At 36.5% G+C, this 7,864-nt stretch overlaps 1 pseudogene; it reads left to right on the forward strand.

The window, feature by feature from the left end:
* Nucleotides 1–226: 226 nt before the first annotated feature.
* Nucleotides 227–514, forward strand: LOC114514826 (annotated as a pseudogene).
* The last annotated feature ends 7,350 nt before the right edge of the window (nt 515–7,864 follow it).

The raw sequence follows: 7,864 nt of genomic DNA on the forward strand, positions 1-7,864 counted from the left end.
CTCTCTCTTTCTCCCTCCCTTCCCTCTCTGGAAATAAATAAATAAAATATTTTTAAAAAAAGAATATATAAAACCTACTGGCTTCACTTATTGTTAATCATTTACATCTAATGGAAAAATTTAATGAATAAAAAGATAAGCAATGTCCTTAAATATGAGGCAAGTAATGCCTTATTATTATTATTTTAAGAACTAGGATTGATTTTTTTTCCCGCATCGCAGCAGAGAGAGCAACATGGGTCACCAGCAGCTGTACTGGAGCCATCCAGTACAATTTTCTTTCTGAGGCAAGAAAATTCAGCCAGGGTTCTCATTCTTGCCACATCTGCTCAAACCAGAATGGCCTGGTCCAGAAGTATGGCCTTAATATGTGCCACCAGTGTTTCTGTCAGTACACGAAGGATATAGGCTTCATTAAGCTGGACCAAGCAAACTTCTTTGAATGGGTCATTCAAGACATCTACCTTATTGCAGAATGGCTAGCTTTTTGTACATAAAATAAAATTTAAAAATTTAAAAAAAGAACTAGGATTGAAATATAGTCTTTCAGCAAAATTTTCAACAGTACCAAAACAGTAAATTTGGGTTTAATTGTTCATTCCTTTAAAGAGAAAAGTAACAGAATACTGTATGACGAGGAGAGGAAGGAAAGGAAAGCCATGTCTGTGAAATTGATATAACAATGTCTTATTTTCATAAGATATATTCAGTTGGACAAAAACAGTAAAAGAAAAGCCTCCTGATTTCTTGCCTGTAAAACATTGATCCAACGGTAGGACTTCTCATGCAGGAAGAGATTCCGGCTCTGCAAATCCCACTCAAATTGAGGGAAGACTTTCCTGACTCTGTGCAAGATGCATTGCCTGATGGTTATTGTTTTTGTGTCTGCATATGCAAATATAAGCAACTTCTAGAATCTGTTTACTTACCCACAGAGATGGGGTTTTGGGGGGTGGAGCCAAACTATCAACTTAGCTAGAAAGCTTGTAGGGGAAGAGTCCCATTCTCCACCTTACCCCACGAAGCTGACAAGGACACATTGGAGAGACAACTGCTTCACTCCAAGAGATGGCTTCTCAAAGCATTGAAATCCTGGGGTAGAACATAGGCAGGAGGTGAACCAACAGCTTCTGTGCCCAAATCTGTATCAGGAATTTGAAATAAGATGTTCTGCTGTGTTTAGGACATACCTGAGAGTCAAATGATTATACTCAAATTCTTAATGAGGAGACAGGGTTGGGTGAGGTCACTGATGGCCAAAAGTCAACTCCATGTCAAGTAGTAGAGCCTGCATCTGTGTGAGGATATTCAGGAAACCAGGGCCCAAGTCCTTCCTAGCACAGTCCACTCAGGCCTCTCCACCCACTCACACTGCAAATCCCACATGTGGCACAATGCCAGGTGTCAGGGTGAACATAAGGGTCGTAAAAGCTGATGATGATGAACTTCTAAAAGAGATAGATTTGAGCCCTGGCTGGTGTAGCTCACTGGATTGAGCACAGGCTGCAAACCAAAGTGTCGCAGGTTCAATTCTCAGTCAGGGTACATGCCTGGGTTGCAGGCCATGACCCCCAGCAACCACACATTGATGTTTCTCTCTTTCTTCCTCCCTTCCCTCTCTAAAAATAAATAAATAAAATCTTTAAAAAAATAAAAGAGATAGATTTTATGTCATTTTTTGTGAGTATCCTATCCCAAAATTTACCAATCAAGTTCTTCATTACACCACCTACAAGGGCCTTAAATAATTTGCTATAGTGATTTTCCAGAATGTTTTCATAGATAAAAGGAATATTTAAGTGACATAATAGAGGGAATCCAAATCAGTGTCCCCTGACTTAGCTGAGGGCAAAACAGACAGCTTAAGTTTATCATTGATTGAACTTATTGAGAGAAACTTATTCTTTTTTTATTATTTGTACTTTAGCTATGTCTCTAGTAAGAACTGGCATATTAGACAATAAGGCATAATTTATGTGAAGTGGCAAGAAAGTAGCTTAACTTTATATATATTTAAAGGATCTGACTGTAAAACTTGCTTAAATTCAACTTAGTCATTAAAATGTAATTACACAGAGAAAAGTGTCTTTGCTTTCCAATCTCCACTGTGCAATGGTGCTCAGTAAGTACTGCTGGTAAAGTAACTTGCCATGCCCAGTGGTCAACTCTAGCATACAGATCAGCCTCTTCACAGATTCCATTTTACTTGAAGTACACAGTCACAAGGAACTTCCTCTGTCTAATTCAGATTTCCAATTTGATCTGCGTAAACACTGTTTATTGTACATAAATGGAAGTATAGATTTAGAAAATATATCCCCTGAATCAAGTTCCTATAGAAGAATAATAGCTTGCAAAATACATTGTATCCCACATTTGTTTTGAATTCCTTATTCAATAACAAGAAAATAAAAATGATTAGTTTTCAATTCAAAATGAAAAGAAAAAATTCAGAAAAAGACACTAGAGAACTGAACAGGAAGGAAAAAATGAGAGGTGATAGTCATTCACTTAGCCTGTCAATTAAAGTTAATTACCTAACATTTAAAAGTTTATGGAGATAATCTTTTAATAAAGAAATAAAGAAATCATCCCTCCAACTAAACACCACTGTGTGATCTGAGGAAATAAGCGAGTAAACAGGCTACTGCATTGATGGGATGACTGATGCAGTTGCAGCTCTATGGGAGAGAGCCACACAGAGCTCAGAAAGAAGAAAAAAATGGGTAAGGCATTGGGAAAGCCCTGAAAAAATGACACCTTACGAACCTGGAGGAATTAGCAAAGGCTTTTCTGGAAAAGTCATGGCTACCTCAGTTTGTACGTGTCAGATACAATTAACAGGGAAAAAAGGTAAAGAATGAACTAATTAGGTGAGGAAAACAGAATTAACAAGGCAAAGTAAAACAGAGAGTGGCATATGGGTGAACTTCATACAATGAGATGTATTAGTTAGGAAGATATGAGAGTAAATCCCAAGGCCACATCTGATGGTCTTGGGAGGAAGCACCCAAAGTCTGAAATCAGCGAGGAAGACACTGGCTAAGACCTGCAGGGAGGGAACTCAGTTGTGTAGCTATCACCATAGTCCCAGGAAAAGCTGACAAAAGTTTAATTAGGAAGTAGATTATAAGTGAAAGTAAAGAGATAAACTGGATAGCTTGCAAAAGATATGGCATTTTCATAAGATGATTTGTTGGATGGAAAAATCAAGGAATTAATGCAGCTCTATAGATTTCTTGTCCCTACAAATTTGGTTGATCCATTCTCCCTGTACTCCATTCCCAAGCTAAACACAAATACATACTTCATGGTGTACAGTTCAACTGTCGAGGGACTCTGGAAGGAGTTGAGAGGAAGATGGGCAGACCTGGGACCCAGGGCTGAAGGAGCATCACTGTTCTTAGCCTCAGGCCCCAAAGAATGGAGAAAGGTGGCCAGGTATGGCACTTCACACCCCATGCCCAGCAACAGTGGATGCCCAGGTGGTCTCATCCTCTGGATGGGACCATGCTCATGAATAACTTGCATGTGAGCCATCAGCAAGTGCCTGCCCATTGGAACCCCACCAAAAAATCAATGGCCAGGTGGCTCTCCTTCTCACTGGGCCTGAAATGTCCCTTTATTTGCCCAGGGTAGACACACCTGGGCAGGGGTGAAGTCAGAAGAGGAACCTGCCACAGCAAGAGCCTATTGAGAACACTCAGTCACAAAGGGTCTGGGGCTCTCCTGTTTGTTCAGACATACCTGAGGCACAGGTACAGGTTTATCACCACAACCCCTCCCACCAACAGACACATAACAGCTGGCTTTGGGAACCTGTTATGATCCTCAGGCCATGGCAGCAGGGACCAGTGAAAATCCCAGGTAACCATTAAAAAAAAAAAGCAAATGAAAACAACATTGCAAACACTTTGAAAATTAAGCTGCCGTTGGAAACACAGTCCACAAGAATAGTACAAGACTTGAATGCTAAACTTAAACAAAGTAAATGCCTACTAAAACATAAGATCTAAATAGAGTTTAGAAACTCTTAACATAATAGATAAAAAGTCTACTATATAACTAAAATTCATCTGTCATACCAAGAACTAAGGAAATCACAATTTAAATGAGAAAATAATCTAAAGCTAATAGTAATAAAAATGTAATGTTGAAATTATCTGACAGGTATTTTAAAAACACTGCAATAGTCATATATGCATCCTCAAACAAATAAACAGAGAGAATCTCAGCTAAGAAATAAAAACTAAAAAAGATTCAAGTGAAAATTATATAGTAAAAATATAATAAAGATTTAAAATTTGTTAGATGGGTTCAGTAACAAAATGAAAATGACAATATAAAGTCAGTAAACTTGAGAAAATAATAATAGATAGAATCCACCCAATCTGAACATGATAGACTAAAATATAATAGTAAATTTCCTTAGAGACCTGAGTTACAATAACAAAAATCTGACATCTGTATCAAACTACTAGAAGAAGAGGAAAAGAAGAGACTGAAATTGAAAGTGTATTTAAAGAAATAATAGCTAAAACTTCCAAAATTGTTGAAAGACACAAACCTACACATTCAAGAAGCTAAACAATTACTAAACAGTACACACCCAAGGACATAAACACCAAAACACATCATAATTGACTTTTGTAAACTGAAAACACAGACTAAATCTTGGAAGCAAATAAAGAGAAGTGAAACATAATTATAGAAGACCACCAATTGCTATGATAGAAAATCTCTCATTTGAAACCATTAAAGTCAGAAGAAAGCGGTACAATATTTTTGAGCACTTAAAGAAAAGAACTGTCTACTTCTAATTCTCTATATGAAAAACTGTTCTTCAAGAATGAAAAGAAAATCATTTTCAGATAAAGAAAACTAAAAGACTTTGTCGCTATTAGAGCTACCTTATAGAATTACTAAAGAAACTTCTTCAAACATAAAAAAAAAATCCTAAAACATCCAGAAAAAAGAAGGAACAATGGAAAAATAAGAAACATAGTTACATACAATAAATTAGCCCTTTCCTCATGAGTTTTGTAAATCATATTTGGTTATTGGCACATAATTTATTGTATCATAATTATCACAACAATGACATTGAAAAGTCAGGATGATAAAGGGACCAAATCAAGTGAGTTTTCCACACTTGAAGTAGTAAAACACTAAAACCAATAAACTGCTATGTCATGTGTGTTTGTGTAGTAATAATGACAGCAATAAATATTAAACCTATACAAAATTATACAATCTAAAACACCATAAGTAGGAAGGCAAAATAGTAATAAGCAGAGGAAGGAAACCAACAGAAACAAAGAGAAACATATAAAATGGCAAATGTATGTCCTATTAAATCAATAAATACCTTAAATGTAAGTGACCTAATGCATCAATTAAAAGACAGAGATCATCACAATGGATAGAAATACAAATTCCAATCATATACAATTTAGAAGAAACTTCCTTCAATTCATAACATAGGTAGTTGAGAGCCAAAAAATAGGAAAAGATATGCCATATAAACTTTAAATTTTTAAAAGCAGGAGTTTCTATATTAATATCAGATAAAATAGACATCAGAGCAAAGAAGAAAATTATTAGATGTAAACAGGAACATTATGAATTGATAAAAGGATAAATCCACCCAAAAGACATAACAATTATAAATGTGTATGCACCAAAAAAAGCTTTAAGATATGTGAAACAAAAACTAATTAATATAGCTGAAAATGAAGAAATTAATAAAGCCACAACCAAAGTTGGAGACTTTAAAACCTGACTCTTATCAACAGACAGATCAATTAAGTAGAAAACAGAAGACACTAGAAGATCTGAAGAGCACAGCAACTAGGATCTAATCAACATTTATAGAACACTTCACCCCAAACAACTAAATAGAACATATTATAGGTTATAAAACAAACATTATCAAATTATAATGTGAGTGGGGACCCCCAAAAAGCAAAATTATCATCTGGAGCATAGGCCCCTTGTAAAGCAGGCTAACCCTGCTGGGTAAGTGTTCTAAAAATCCATCTGTATCAGTGTACTAGCTGACATTGTTGTCAGAGGCTGTGTTTGGCTTCAGTATTTTTTGGAAGACTCTTCCAATGCATTTTCCCATTTCATAGTGGGTGATTTACTAGCACCTACCCACACCAGGATGTTCAGCCATTTTTGAACAAAAATAGCACAATACCAATGCCCCACCCTTCTTATTCACCTAATCTCACTTCTAGCAACTTTTTTTTTTGTTTCCCCAGGTGAAAAATGTCCTCAAAGGGAAACATTTTGCTGATGTGAAAAAGGTGAAACACAAAATGGCAGAATCACTAAAAGGCATAAAAATTGATGAATTAAAAAAATATTTTTGAGCAGTGGAAAAAAAGTCTTGATAGGTGTATTGCATGAAGTGGAGAGTGCTTTGAAGGTGGCTGAAGTAATGTAAGAATAAATACACAATTTCTTTATAAAAACCTTGTTTTTTTAGGGTTCTCATAACTGAAATAATACAGAGCATATCTCTGTCATTAATGGGATCAAACTAGAAATCAATAACAGAAAGAGAAAAATCTGTAAACATTTGGAAATTAAACAACATATTTCTAAAATATTCATGAATTGAAGTGTGCTCAGATGAAGTAAAATTATATAGAACTCAATAAAAGCAAAATAATATCAAAATGGGTGACATGCAGCTAACAGTTCTTAGAGAGGGAAATTTATAGCACTAAGTATCTACATTATAAGTGAGGTAAGGTCTCCAATAAATAGCCTAAGTTCCTACTTCACGGATAAAGGAAAGAACAAAAGAGTAAACCCATAGTGATTATGTGGGAAAAAAAGTAAAGATAAAAGCAAACAAATTTAAAATAAGAAAACAACAAAGAAAACTAATGAGACAAAAAGCTGGTTCTATGAATAACATCAGTAAAACTGATAAACCTCTAGGAAGAGACAAAAATAAAGAACACAGAAATCAGAAATCTAAGAAATAAAACAGAATATATCATAAAGATCTGACGTCAATTAAAAGATAAGGGGATACTACAAAATTATAAAGTCTACAACTTAAATACCACACCACACTGCAGAAGCTCAATCAGGATAATCTGAATCACCTTATGGAAATGGAATTCATAAAAAATAAAAATCCTGACTTCTGGCCAAGATGGAGGCATAGGTAGGTGCACTTTGCCTCCTGGCATAACCAAAAGAAGGACAACAACAAATTTAAAAGCAAATAATAACAAGAACTGCCAGAAAACTGAACTGTATGGAAGTCTGCCAACCAAGGAGTTAAAGAAGAAATATTTATCCAAACCCGTAGGGGGGGCAGAAAAGGGCAGTAGGGGTGGAAAGGACTTCTGGCAAGGTGGCTGCCTTCGGACAGGGAGGGGTGGCAGCTGGGGTAGGGGCAGTCCCACATTTGCATGCAGATAAACCAGGATAAACAACTGGGGAATGAGATAGACCTCACAACACAAGTTTCCAGTGAGGGGAAATAAAGCCTCAAACCTCTGATTGAAAAAAAACTATGGAGGTTGAAGTAGTGACAGAAACTCCCAGCTTCACAGCAGGGTTCCTTGGAGAGAATCACACGGTCTTAGAATGTACACAAAACAACTCACCTGGGAATTGGCACCAAAAGGGCCCAATTTTCTTACGGGTGGAGGAAGTGAGTGAAAGCTGGCCAAGACTGAAGCAAAAGGCATTGCTCTCTCTCAGACCCCTCCCCCACAGACAGTGCCACAGTCAGCAACGTGGGTTGCCCCATCCTGGTGAACACCTAAGGCTCTGCCCCTTACTACGTAACAGGTGCACTGAGACAAAAAAAGATGGCCCAATGAAAGAACACATC

This window comes from Phyllostomus discolor, chromosome 7, assembly GCF_004126475.2.
Source record: "Phyllostomus discolor isolate MPI-MPIP mPhyDis1 chromosome 7, mPhyDis1.pri.v3, whole genome shotgun sequence".
Taxonomy (NCBI): Eukaryota; Metazoa; Chordata; class Mammalia; order Chiroptera; family Phyllostomidae; genus Phyllostomus; species Phyllostomus discolor.